Here is a 14,211-nt window from a genome sequence, read left to right as displayed (position 1 = left end):
GGTAGCACTTGAAATCCTCTTTCCTGCTCAGTCCGGGCCCCCCCCCCCCAGGGGGCCTTTACCACCCTTTTCAAACCCCAGTCCAACATGGCCACTCCCAAATCACGCTGCCCCTACAACACTGCAAAGATCAGGGCTCTCAGGAAAATTCCCTAAACTCCCTGTGCCCACACTTTTACCTATGACTGTATTCAGCACCAACTTCTCAACCTTTCCTTCTCCATTAGCCCCTTTCCCTCAGCTGAGAATCTCCCATGGTAAAACAAGAACAGAAGTAAAACTGGAAAAACACAAGCACAACTTTCCCTCAACGCCTAGTCTACTTCTAGCTACCTCCTCCATAGCTATGCTCCCCCAAATAATAATCCACACTCACTGTCTTCCCTTCCTCACCTGTCATTACTCAACCAACTATTAGTTCAATCATGCGTTCACCTGCCCTCACTCCTCCAATAAAACTCTAGTAGCAAAGTATATCACTGACCTTCTAATTGCAAACCCAGTGGGGTGCCTTCAGTCCCATTTCACTTGATTTCTCTGTAATATATGGTGTTATTGACCATCCCCTTCTTGAAGCTCTTGATTCCCTTGCTTCTTATGACATCACTCTGTTCTCCTTGTTTTAATTCATTTATTATCTTGGTCAACAAACTTCCCTGCCATGGGCTTGGTACTACGGTGTTAAGTGCTTGGGATACAAAGATAAAAAAGATGTTAAGATGGTCCGTACAGACTAAGAAGTTGGGTTAGATTTCTGGGAATTTTGTAACTTTTTCAAGTTGTTTTGCTGCCTCTTTGTTTGTTTGTCAGAACAGTATGGGAATCCCCTTTAAAGACAATGCCCTAGAAAAGAGGAGGTTAGTATGCCTTGCTTGGGAGATCACGTAGAAGGCAAAGCTAGGGATATTCCACCCTATTTCAGAGCTTGGAGGGAAAAAGGAGCCAATAGATGGAGTGGGCAGCTAAGAAGTAGAAAGTAGAATCAAAAGAAAGGAGACAAAGGAAAGAACCACTAGTCTGCATCAAAGAATAGCTGCAGGAGTATAAGTTGCAAAAAGCTCATATGGGGCTCCTTGAAGTTAAAAGCCACATCTCTTGTACCTGTTTGTTCCACCCCCATTGCCATCATCCTATTCTAAGCCTTCCCAAGTCTTTGCTTTCAAAGCCTCTGCATGACCCCTCCCCAAACGATACCTCTGGGCAGAAAGTGTCCATCCATCCTGTATATGGGACTCATTCTGGGGCCATAGAGTTAGGTTTCTCCTGAAAGGACAAAGCCACAACCTTGTAAGTTTAGGGGGCTGCATGGAATTGGCTTTGACTTTTTAAAGAAATTTAGATGTTTAGAAGAGTCTTCTTGGGTGTTGGAGGTTAAAGGTGTCCCCTGAAATGTGCTAGGGAGGGTGGACCCAGGTAAGGCCCTCTTTCCCTGGGGTCTGATTTGGAAAGAGACAGGAATTAGGAGCCCCAGAGAGCAAGGCGAACCTCGTAAACTCGATTATTTATATGTATCAGCTTCCTTTGTGTTCTCTTTATGTTTATTTGACCTGTGCTAAGGGGAAGCCGAGGAAGGGACTTTTGCACGGAGCTCTAAAAGGGAAGAAGTCTACCTCTGAGGCCAATGTGGTGAAGGCAGTGGAGGCTGGGGAAAGACCACAAGAGTCAAGTCAGAAGTATAGATTTGAGGTTACTGGGCTCTGCTGCAGGAGAGTCCTCTCTTCATGCTGACCCAACAGCCCTGCGGGTTACCTTATTATGAGAGGTGGTGTTCCCTTCTTCCCCAGCACCGCTTTTCTGCTCTCTCCCTAGTTCCTGCAGTCTCCCATATCCCATACTTTTGCTTTGGCTACTTTCATTCAAGTTGCTACCTTCCTTAGGATGCCCTCCCTCTGCCAGTTAAAATCTAACCATTCAAACCCCATTTTCTCCATAAAGTCAACCTTCACTAACACATTACTGTTTCCCTCTGGAAACTTTCCTAGCACTGTACCATATTGGCATCAGGTTACAAGCCGACGTAAATAATGTATGTAGGTCCTGTCTTCTCTAATTAGATGGAGGACTCAGTGGCAGGATAAAGTCTTCTCATCTTTGGTTTTGCTCACAGTGACGAGCACCCAGCTGACACGATCGATCTATACTAGATAACTGAGTTGTTCCAATATATTTATTTTTTAAATTGATTTTTAGAGCAAGAGGAAGAGGAAGAGAGAGAGAGAGAGATCAATTTGTTGTTCCACTTTATTTAAGCATTCAATGGTTGATTCTTGTATGTGTCCTGACCAGGGATCAAACCTGCCACCTTGGTGTATTGGGACGACACGCTAACCAACTGAGCTACTGGCCAGGGCTCAGTTGTTCCAATTTAAAAGACACAGAGGTAGAAGAGCCAGGAGAGGAGAGATGCTCTTAAGTAAATTATTTTGACTGATGACCTAGAGCAGTGGTCGGCAAATCGCGGCTCGAGAGCCACATGCGGCTCTTTGGCCCCTTGAGTGTGGCTCTTCCACAAAATACCACGTGTGGGCGCGCATGTACAGAGCGATTGAAACTTCATGGCCCATGCGCAGAAGTCGGTTTTCAGAAAGGAGATAGACGAAACAAGTATGCAAGACGAGTGTGGATGGGAGAGTTGGAAGGGGTCAACCTCAGCGAACATACCTCAATCAGATTGAAGACGTTTTTAGCAAAGGCCAGCTTAGGAGTACCCTAATTCAGTTAATAACAATGTACCTACCTATATAGTTTAAGTTTAAAAAATTTGGCTCTCTAAAGAAATTTCTATCGTTGTACTGTTGATATTTGGCTCTGTTGACTAATGAGTTTGCCGACCACTGACCTAGAATGACAAGAATTTCCAGGAAGAAAGTAAGTCTGGGTCATGGAATAGAACATCACTTTGCCCTTCTTCTTTAGGAAATGTAAATCCATCCTAATCTCTGAAGATCCGAGACTAAAAGCCCTCCCCAAACACACAGCTTTCACACTAAACTCCCCCAAGGTGTTCACTGTCAGTAGGAACATAGATTGACTTTCTCTTTTGTTGAAAAGTATCACTGAAGAACATCAATGATAAATCTCTGAAAGGCCTAGTTCATGTCCATAAATCATTTAGGGACAGAGGTCAGAGAGGGTCCCCTTTTGGTGTTATTCAAGGCAGTATGTACAGTTCAGGCCCATTAGTGAGCACACAAACGTCCATAAAATATTCATAGGCTGTGGTACAAATGCATTGACTGCTTGGGGATTAGATTAGTCAGATCTAAGGTTGCAGCTCCCTTAAACTCAGAGGTTTTCACAGCTCATCAACAAATCTGACTCAGAATTTAAAGGGATTTTGTTTTTGAAACCACAGGAGAAAGCGTGGAATAAACGGGAGGTAAACTTTTGCCAAGGGCTCTGAGCCTGAGAAGAAGCAACTGGCTTTTCTCACGAGGAGGGCTATCCGAGAAATATTGGATGAAGTTACAGTTGGAAAAAAAGAAATACCCAGAAATATACCTATTGAGGAATCCCTGCTGTGAACGACACTCTTCTTCCTTTACTCATTCTTGCTACTTTTTCTCCAAATATAGTTAAATCTAACTAGTTTTTGATCGTATATATACTCATTGCAAGGTACACATCTGAGAAGGACTGAAAAAGTGAGTGTGACAAACTGCATTTCCAGAAGGTTAGAATTTATTTGAAGATAATTACCGTCATCCCTTAGTATCCAAGGGGCATTGGTCCCAGGATCCCCCACCGATACCAAAATCAGAGAATGTTCAAGTCCCTCAGTTGGCCCTCGGATCCACAGCCTCCAAATATGCAGATTCAACTGACTTTCGATCCAAGGTTGGTTGAACCCCCTGGAGGCAGAACCTGTGAATCCAGAGGAACTGCTGTAACAGTGGAAAAAATATCCATGGAATTCCTCCTTTGATACCAGGCAGGTAATTAAGATCCTGTTTTTCCAGGGAAATTGTCACAGATTGAAGCTGCAGTTGGGTGGGGCCTGAGCCTGGCTGGGGAGAGAAAAGGACTATTCTGAGTCATCTCGATTCAGATCTAGAAGGTGACACCTAGGCAGGAAACATGAGGGCGGGGCACCCAAATCCTGATATTGGAGGGAAGAGAAGGGCAGGGCAAACAACCGAGGCTGCCAAGGATGCCACGTGTGGGTTTCATCTTCTAGGCACTGGGCATGAAGCGGTTAAAGAGAAACCCAAGACAGCTGCAGCCCAGGGGCTCTGTAATAGGAAGTTGTCTTAGAGTTCATTTTTCTATGCCACCAAGGGAGACTTGTTTTCAGCTGGGACCCAATCTGGAAGCTGATCTACCCACTAGAAAGCCAGAGCTATGAAGCCCTCCCCGATGCCACAGCATGACTCAGAGGCAGCTGAACCAGACCCGACAGAGTGGGGACAGCTGCACCAGGCTCCCTCCTTTGCATCGACTCTGGGAGGGAAGCAAAACCTCCTTAGAAGTGTAGACCAAAGTAGCCATCATTTGCCAACCTACATTCCAGACAAGCGAAAGGCTTACATGTAAAGACTTGAAAAACAAGAGAAAAACAAAAGTGAGTATTTAGCTGATCTCAAGCAAAGAAAGAAGTCATCAGTAATAGTCGAAGTACGGAGAAACTTTTTCAAGGTCTGCAGGGGTGGAGCTAGGACTCAAACTGAGGTCCCTGTAACACCAGAGCCTTACTCTTAATCCTGCCCCAAACTGCTTCTTTAAGGAAAACATAGGAACAGCTAGCTCAGAAAACAAAGATTTCTCAAGTATACACTCCCTACTGGGAATTGAGCCTGCCACCGAGATACGTGCCCTTGCCCAGAATTGAACCCAGGACCCTTCAGTATGCAGGCTGACGCTCTATCCACTGAGCCAAACTGGCTACGGCCTGATCCCCTTCATTATTACTATCGCTGCTGTGATTTAACCCATCACTTGGTACACTGTATAAAGCAGAGTGGTTGGTTAATCTTTGCCAGAATCAGCTCTACATGGTAAGAGGCCAATACATTTGTTGTCAAAATTTCCTCTTTTGTTCTCCCACAGGACACTTAGGTTTTAACCTCTGAATCAGGAAATGCAATCAAGGGAATGATATAAGAATTCGTGATCCATTGCGGAGTACACTCACACTAATTCAGTGGCTATTCCTTTCCATGAAGCATTGCTGTCTTGGGGAAACAAAAAATATTTTGATTGATTCAGAAGGATTTGCCCTTCTCATCCCGGACATTTTAGAGTCAGTCTCCATGTGTATTTTCACATCCCCTTCCCCACCATGCCTGACCCCAAATTATTCTCCTCTTTCTTTTTTTTAAAATATATTTTTATTGATTTCAGAGAGAGGGAGAGAGAGATAGAAACATCAGTGATGAGAGGGAATCGTTGATCAGCTGCCTCCTGCACACCCCCTATTGGGGATCGAGCCTGCAACCTGGGCATGTGCCTTTGACCGGAATCGAACCCGGAACCCTTCAGTTTGTAGGCCAATGCTCTATCCACTGAGCCAAACCGGCTAGGGCCCAAAATTATTTTCTGCTCTTGTGTAGAGTATGCTGTGTTTTAGTTTCTTATCTCCTTAATCAGGTACCTTTGTCCTCTGTCTGTCAGTAAAATGATGGTCAAGTGGCATCTGGGTCATACTAGTGTTGGTATTGTCATCTTAAATCTTAGAAACATGAGCACAATATTCACGATGTTAAAAATTAAACTAGCACTCAATACAAACAAATTCTCAACACAAACAGCACAGCAGTTAATCCACAGGCAGAGTGAAAGGCAGACTTTCAAGCTCATGATTACAAGGCACCTGAGTTGCACAGTTAAGTCAGATGATGTCTAATGATGTAACAGTGGATGATCAGTCGCTGAGAGCTGACAGTCACGGTGGCCAACAGCAGCAGTCAGTGACCACGGGAGGTGGAGCATCTATGACGTATCCCTTCAACACTGAAAACAGTGTTGCTTTTAGGCCCTGTGTTTTGGCTGCCCTATGAGTTTGTACTTTTCCCTTAATCTTTCACACCTCCTCTGCTGAAAAGAAGAACTTTTTATCCAGCTGGTGTGGCTCAGTAATTGAGCATTGAATTATGAACCAGTAAGTCACGGTTCGATTCCCTGTCAGGGCACATGCCCAGGTTGTGGGCTCAATCCCCAGTGTGGGGTGTTCAGGACGTAGCCGATCAATGATTCTCTCTCAACATTGATGTTTCTATCTCTCTCCCTCTCCCTTCCTCTCTGAAATCAATAGAAATATATTTAAAAAGAAAAGAAAAGGACTTCTTGTGTCTCGTGAAGGGGTTTCCTGGAATTGTGAAACATTCAGTGCTAAAACCGCAGAGGGACAGTCCCTGTGAAAACAGCACTTTAGATATTTCTAGTAGGAAGTATACACATGTTGGTACAACTCTTCTAGGGAGCAGCTTAGTGGTGAATTTCAAGATTCTTAAACATGTTTCTACTTTTGAACCAGTCATTCCATGTCCAAGGAATTTATCTTAAGGAAATGATTGGAATGATTGGAGGAGTCATAAACATTTATGAATAGTCAATTGGGTTTTATTTATTTTTCTATTCAAAGATTGAAAATAGTTTAAACTTTCAACAATAGGGAAATAGTTAAACTGTGATATTGTGATATGCTTTTTTACATTAGGATAGAGTTATTAAATACAATAAAGTTTATGTTTTGGAGGAATATTTAATGGATGGAAAAAATACATCCTAACAATAACTAATAAAAAGCAGTTTATAGCAAGATCCCATTTTAATCTAAAATATGCGTTTATACTGACACACCCATAAATATACAGTAAAAGAAAAACTAGAAATACCTCAAGAATGTTACATGTCAGTGGGAGGATTATGGGTAATTTTAATTTTTTATTACACTTTTCATATTTTCCTAATTTTCTGTAATCAATAATCTTTTCATGACTTTTTTTTGCTTTTGTAACATTTAATTAATTAATTTTTTGAATTATGTATCTTTTTTTGTATTATTTCATTTGGGTTTTTTTTTAATTTAAAAATATATACATATATTTTTATTGATTTCAGAAAGGAAGGGAGAGGGAGAGATTAATTGGCTTCCTCCTACATGCTCCACACTAGGGATCAAACCCACAACCTGGGCATGTGCCCTGACCAGAATTGAACCATGACTTCCTGGTTCATCGGTCGATGCTCAACCACTGAGCCACCCGGCCTGGCATTTTTTTGTTGTTGTTTTTTACTTTTTATTTTGAATTACGTATTTTAATGACAAAAATAACCTTATGAAAATAAAGAAACAACTTTACTGTGCTGTAATGAAAAGGGAGCAGCTTTAAGGTGTGGCTAGATTTCAGGGTTAGTCACTGTTAAGATGAAAAGGCTAAAACATAATTCTGGTAGACATCATCCAATGTACCATACAGCTAGAGACCTTACCCAACAAATCACTTCATTCAGCTACTAGGGATATGTTTTGCATAAAATTCAAGCTGGTCTTCATTCAGCTACTCCTCTTCTCAGACTTGGTGAGGCAGACAATTGATGCAATTATCCTTCAGAACCTCTCCCTGGACTTGTCTGATTAAAAAAAAAAAAATTAGTTAAAATGCTACAATATTGTCTGAAGGTTGAGCAATTGCCAGCCATGACTGTGAGTTTTCTGGAATTAGTAATAACGGTCCTGTCAGGAAATGACGTTTTCATTGCAGACTAGGATGGGAAGCTGATGATGAAATAAACCATGACAAAGTAGGAGACTGCAAAGAGATTTGTCTAAGCATTCACCAGGATCTAGAGAAGAAATTAATATCAAAACACTACTCCATGTTATTTATATTTATCATTTATATGATTACTAGAGGCTCGATGCACAAAATTCGTGCAAGAGTAGGCCTTCCTTCCCCCGGCTGCCGGCATTGGCTTCCCTCTGGCACCCGGGACCAGGGCGTCCCTCGAAGCCCCGGCTTCATCCAGAAGGTCATACGGAAGGACATCTGGTCTAATTAGCATGTTATGCTTTTATTATTATAGATGTTTATGCTAACTATAGAGTAAATGGTGCACAGTTCTCCATAGTGTGGATTCTCATTCTTTTTTAAAAAAATATATACGTATTGATTTGAGAGAGAGAGAGAGAGAGAGAGAAACATTGGTTTGTTGTTCCACTTATTTATGCATTCATTGGTTACTTCTTGTATGTGTCCTGACCAAATATTGAACCCGCAACCTCGGTGTATCGGGACAACGAATCTTTTAGTTGCCTTTAAAGTCTTGAGTTAAAGAACTCCTTGAGGTGTCAGACTAGATAGATTTGTGAAGTAGGTTGCCCTTGGTTGACAAGTGCAGGGGGATCAATTGCTTATTAAAATGGGACTTCCAGCTTAGTCCTGCACGGCCCAAGGCAAGGAGGGAGAAGATGACACATCTCAAGTCTGTTGCAGGGGCTTTAATTAAAGAGCAAGGTCCTTCCAGGTGAGTGATACAGCCATTATGCGAAGGACCTGTGGAAATGTGGAATCCTTGCCACTTGTAACTTTCTTTCCTACTTTCTTTCCAACATGGGTTGATTTGATTCTGAAATCTCCTTCTTGCTCTCACTGTAAAAGTAATTCTGATTTCCTATGTGGGACCCATGGGTCACGTGTGATAAAGGGGAGAAAAGCAAAACTGCAGGAGGGAATAAAGAAGGAGGACTGCCTGCAGAACTGCCCCTTCCCTTTTCCCTTCCCCTGCATTAACTTATTCCAGACTTTTCTCTTCCTTGTTGTTAAGGCCCAGCTTGTCACCTAGTTTTCTACCAGAAAAGTAAGTGGCCAGGATTGGGTTACAACAGCAGGAAGGAAGTAAAGACTGTAAAAGCTCAGAGGCTAGCACCTATCAAGGTGGCAATCAGGAGGCAAAGGCTGGGGCCAGGGAGGAGCCCAGAGAACTTGAGATTCCAGCCCCAGCCATGGGGTGAGTAGGTCACTGCAAGCCAGAAGCAGGTTCTCCATCCAGGATGTTATCAGTAAACCATAAACCAGATTGAGGATCCAGGAAGTTATGAAGGAGAATTAAGGTGTGTTTGTGGCCTGATTTTGAAGACAAGGCTTATTTACTTACATCAGAAGGTACTTCTTTATAAATCCTTCAGGGCAGGAACTGGTGTGACTTGGGCCTCTACCAGGCAAATGAAGAACAGGAACAGCCAGCCAAGGAGCAAGCTTCTGAGAACTGTGTGATTGCAGGTGAGTTGGCATGAAAGTCCTACCAGGTGTGACAAAGCAGAGGCGACAAGGGGTGCCACGCAACACTGGCTGCACATTTGACTCACCGAGGAGCTTTTAAAAAAAAGTCCCAGAAAAAAAAATAATGAAAAAAAAAAAAGCCATCCCAGAGTCCAGCCACACCCCAGACCAATTAGATTGGAATTTCTGGGGGTTGGGCCAGGCGTTGGTATGCTTTAAAAGGCTCCCCAGCTGATTTTAATATGCAGCCAGGACTGGGAGCCACTGAGTTACAGTAGCTTCTCAGAACTGCTTCTGAAGGTTAATTTGGACAGATCCATTTTCTTGTGACCAACTAGTAATTACAAAACAAGCCTTTACAAAAATAGTCCTTAAAGAAACATTTAAACAATAACAAACATGTTTTTAAAATAGAGATAAATCAATGCCTACTGAAGGTAAGAAGTTGGAGCTTCATCCTAATTGAGCAAGATCCCGGAGGGTTTTGATCAGGGGAGTGATATGACAAAAGTGACAGCCTAGGAAGAGTAGTTGGACACCGACGTGTAGGGAAGAGCCAGTTTAGTTCAGCAAACACTTATTATGAATGGTCCTTTATGGAGGCAAACTTTATGACAGTCTTACTCCATCCTGCCGACTGTCCTATGAGGTGGGTACTTGGGTTGCCTTGTTTTATAGGTGGGGAATTTAAGGGCGATGAAGGTTAAGTGACTTGCGCAAAGTCATAGCTGAGTACAGAGCAGAGTCAGGATTTGAATCCAGGCAGTTGAACTCCAGAGCTCCCTTGTTGCACCACCTCTTATTTCATGAATGACTGTGCCGGTGTATTCTGTGGGGACGCTAAGATGGTTGTCACAGTTCTTGCCTTCAAGAGAAGGGCAGAGGTGTCAAGAAATAACCACAATGCTGGGTGACCAGTGCCTTAATGGTGTTCTGAGAGCACAAATGAGGCACAAATGCAGTCTTCCTAAGGGAGTGATGCTGGAAGAAAGCAACAGTACACTTGACTTTGGTCTTAAAGGACAGTGGAAACGGGGAGCCTAGCGAGAAAGTCATTGCAATAATCAGATCAGGAGCAGGGCTTGTGGCTGCAGGGATGGAAAGGAAGGGTCAACAAGGCGGGACTAAGGTGAGTATCTTAGTCTGTTCCAGCTGCTATATAACAAAAATACCACAGACGGGGAGGAATAAACAGAAATTTATTTCTCACAGTTCTGGAGGCTGGGGAGTCCAAGATCAAAGCAGGCAGACTCTGTGTCTGGTGAGACCCTGCTTCCTGGTTCACCTCACTGTGTGCTCATGTGGCAAAGGGACCAGGGACCTCTCTGGGATCTCCTATAAGGGCACTAATTTCATTCATGAGGGCTCCACCCTCATGACCTAATCACCTCCCAAAGCTCCACCTCCTAATACCATCACGATGGGGGTTCAGTTTCAACATGAATTCTGGAGGGACACAAACGTTCAATCTCTAGGAGTGAGACAAGGGAGGTCCCTAGGATGCCAGATTTAAGGAGGCACCCAGTCTCAGGGCAGTCCCTGCACTTGTGCTACCCTGAGCATGGGTGCCACCTAAAAGTTTGTGCCTTCGTTTCCCAGTTTGCCTCACCTGAGGCACCTGGCTGCCTGACCTAGTCCTGTCCCCGAGGCTCTATTTAGAGAGAGCTATGCTAGGGGTTCAACCATCTGGAAATGAAGAAATCAAAGGTACTTGGAGAATTTAAGCTTAGATTATCAGGCAATTTATCATTTTATAGAACACTAGAGGGCAGGTCCCTCAGCCTGGTCTGTGCCCTCTCGCAGTCCAGGAGCCCCTGGGGGATATTTGACTGAGAGCTTAGGCCCGCTCCCAGCAGTGGGACATCCTTAGCTCTGCCTCAGAGGTGGGAGAGGCTCCCGCCACCACTGCTGCCAGCCATAGCCTGGCTCAGGGCTTCTGGCTGAGTGGGGCTCCCCCTGTGGGAGCACACTGACTACCAGGGAGCAGCTCCTGAGTTGAGCATCTGCCCCCGGGTGGTCAGTGTGCGTCATAGCAACTGGTTGTTCCACCATTCAGTCGATTTGCATATTAGCCTTTTATTATATAGGATAACGTGAGAAAACAGGATACATGCAACCAGCACATAGACTGCAAGTGGACCTCACAGCTTTGATCAAGACAGACTCTTAGATACAAAGAACAAACTAAGGGTTGCCAGATGGGAGAGGGATGAAGGGGCTGGGAGCATTAAGAACATTAAAAACAGCTGAAAGCATTAAGAGCCTACAGAATAGACACAGGATGTAAGGTACAGCACGGAGAATATGGTCAATAATATCGTGATGGCTGTGTATGGTGCCAGGTGGGTGCTGGAGTTGTTGGGGGGATCACTCCATAAACTATATGATTGTCTGACCCCTGTGCTATACACCAGAAACAAATATAGAAAAATGTTGAATGTCAACTGTAATTGAACAATTTAAAATATAAATAAATAAAATGTAATTATATGTAAAAAAAAAATAAAGACAGGGGATGTTGACTTGGGAATCATGAGAATAGATGCTTTGTAGCAATAGAATAATTAGAGGTAAGAGCAGAAGGCTTGAAGGTCTCCCAGGGGTAGACTAAGGCCCATTCAAGGAAAGACAGCTTTGCATGTGGCTCTCTCAAAAGAAGGGCAATAACACAATCAAGTTACTCCAATGAGCTTGACAGTGAGTTTCAAAACAGGGATCACAAACTGTTTCACACCTTTTATACTGTTACTGAGTGGTTTTTAAAAAATATATATTTTAATTGATTTTAGAGAAGGAGAGATAGGAACATCAATGATGAGAGAGAATTGTTGATCAGCTGCCTCCTGCACGCCCCACACTGGGGATTGAGCCCGAATCCTGGGCATGTGCTCTGACTGGGAATTGAACCATGACTTCCTGGTTCATAGATCGATGCTCAACCACTGAGCCATGCAGGCCGGGCCTGAGTGTTTTCTATAATCAAGGAGCCATTCCCATATAAGCAATTTTTCATAATTGTTACTGAGCAGTTTACAATTATAAGTTTTTTAGTAGTTCCCCTTGATCAAACCAAGTACAGGATATAGAACCAGCTTAAAGACTTTGCAAGTCATCTGGTTTTCTAAGCTACATATGGACTCAATGGGAGATGGGAAGCAAGTATTTACTGAGCACCAATTTTGAACCAGGTGCTATCCTAAGCAATTAATTACATGTGCAGCATCTCATTTAGTTTAATGACAACCATCACTATTTTTATATTTTAAGATTTGTTTATAAGATAAAACTCTTTGATGAAGAAACCAATCCCTGGGAAGGTAAGGTTAATTTCAAACCACCAGGCACCCAAAAGAGGAACGGAGGTTTCAACACCTTGACTTGGTCTTTCAGGGACTAGAGGTCTGCTCTGTGTTTGAGAAGACTTATCAGACAATTGACCTATAGGATTCCCATGGGTCAATCTAGCACTGGGTGTGTGTTTGGGGAGAAGAGACTCTTGGAGCCATACCTGGAGCCAGATTTGTGTCATTTCTAACACCACCTGCCTGGAAGTCCCCCAGTCCCTTGACACTCAGTTGAACCATGGCTGAGGTGGTGGAATCTTGGGCAGACTCCACAAAGGGACTTCAACAGGAGACCAGGCTTATCCAGGAGAATACCTGCATTCCCCCACCTTCCCCCACAGTTGTGGGCAGGTGGGTGATCGTGAGGGTCAGCGAACTGGTGGCAGCTGGTCTAGGAGGAGTCAGAAATGTGAGGATGGGAAGGCAGCCCCTCACATGAGATTGCTCCACCTTCCTGCTGGGGAGGGGATCTATGTCTGAATTGAAGTCACCCGTAACCTATCACTTTTCCAAAAGCTAATGTTGCTGTGTGGCTCTAAAGTCATTGTTCACAAGCCATCTAAGACGCGCACTTGCTTATTCCAGGATGGGTAGTTCATGGCTTCTGCCTTGAAAACTGGCTTCCCGCCCAACCGACTGAGTTTCATTGCTGAACTCTCTTAGGTGACTTTTCCTTAAAGATATTTTTCACTGTGGCAAAATATATATAACACTAGAGGCCCGGTGCACAAAAATTTGTGCACTCGGGGGGCAGGGGGAGGGGGGTCCCCCAGCCCGGCCTGTGCCCTCTCGCAGTCTGGGACCCCTTGGGAGATAATGACCTGCTGGCTTAGGCCTGCCCCCCGGTCAATCCCTAAGTGCAGCCCCTGGTCAGGCTCAGAGCAGGGCCGATTGGGGAGTTGGGGCGCCGCCCCGTCATGCACAGAGCAGGGCGGATCGGGAGGTTGCGATGCCACCCTCAGTCACACTCAGGGTAGGGCCGATTGGGGGGTTGGGGCACCGCCCCCTGTCACACTCAAGGCAGGGTCGATGGGGAGGTTGCGGCGCCACCCCCTGTCACGCACAGAGCAGGGCTGATCAGGGGGTTGGGGCGCTGCCCCTTGTCACTCACAGAGCAGGGCCAATCAGGGGGTTGGGGCGCTGCCCTCTGTCACTCACAGAGCAGGGCCCATCAGGGGGGTTGGGGCTTCGTACCCTGTCACACACAGAGCAGGGCCGATCAGGGGGTTGAGAAGCTCCCCCCTGTCACTCACAGAGTAGGGCCGATAGGGGAGTTGGGGCACCGCCCCCTGTCACACACAGAGCAGGGCAGATCAGGGGGTTGGGGCGCTGCACCCTGTCACACTCAGGGCAGGGCCAATGGGGAGGTTATGGCTCTACCCTGTCACACACAGAGCAAGGCCCATGGGGGGGGGGTTGGGGCACCACCCTCTATCACCCACAGAGCAGGGCCGATCAGGGGGTTGGGGCGCCACCATTGTCACACTCGGGGCAGGGCTGATGGAGAGGTTATGGCTCTACCCTGTCACACACAGAGCAGGGCCGATCAGAGGGTTGGTGTGCTGCACCCTGTCAAACACAGAGCAGCAGGGCAATCAGGGGATATGGGGAGCTCCCCCCTATCAGGCACAGAGCAGGGCCCTTGG

Source organism: Myotis lucifugus, unplaced genomic scaffold, assembly GCF_000147115.1.
Source record: "Myotis lucifugus unplaced genomic scaffold, Myoluc2.0 scaffold_1, whole genome shotgun sequence".
Taxonomy (NCBI): domain Eukaryota; kingdom Metazoa; phylum Chordata; class Mammalia; order Chiroptera; family Vespertilionidae; genus Myotis; species Myotis lucifugus.
This window is presented reverse-complemented; position numbering follows the sequence as displayed.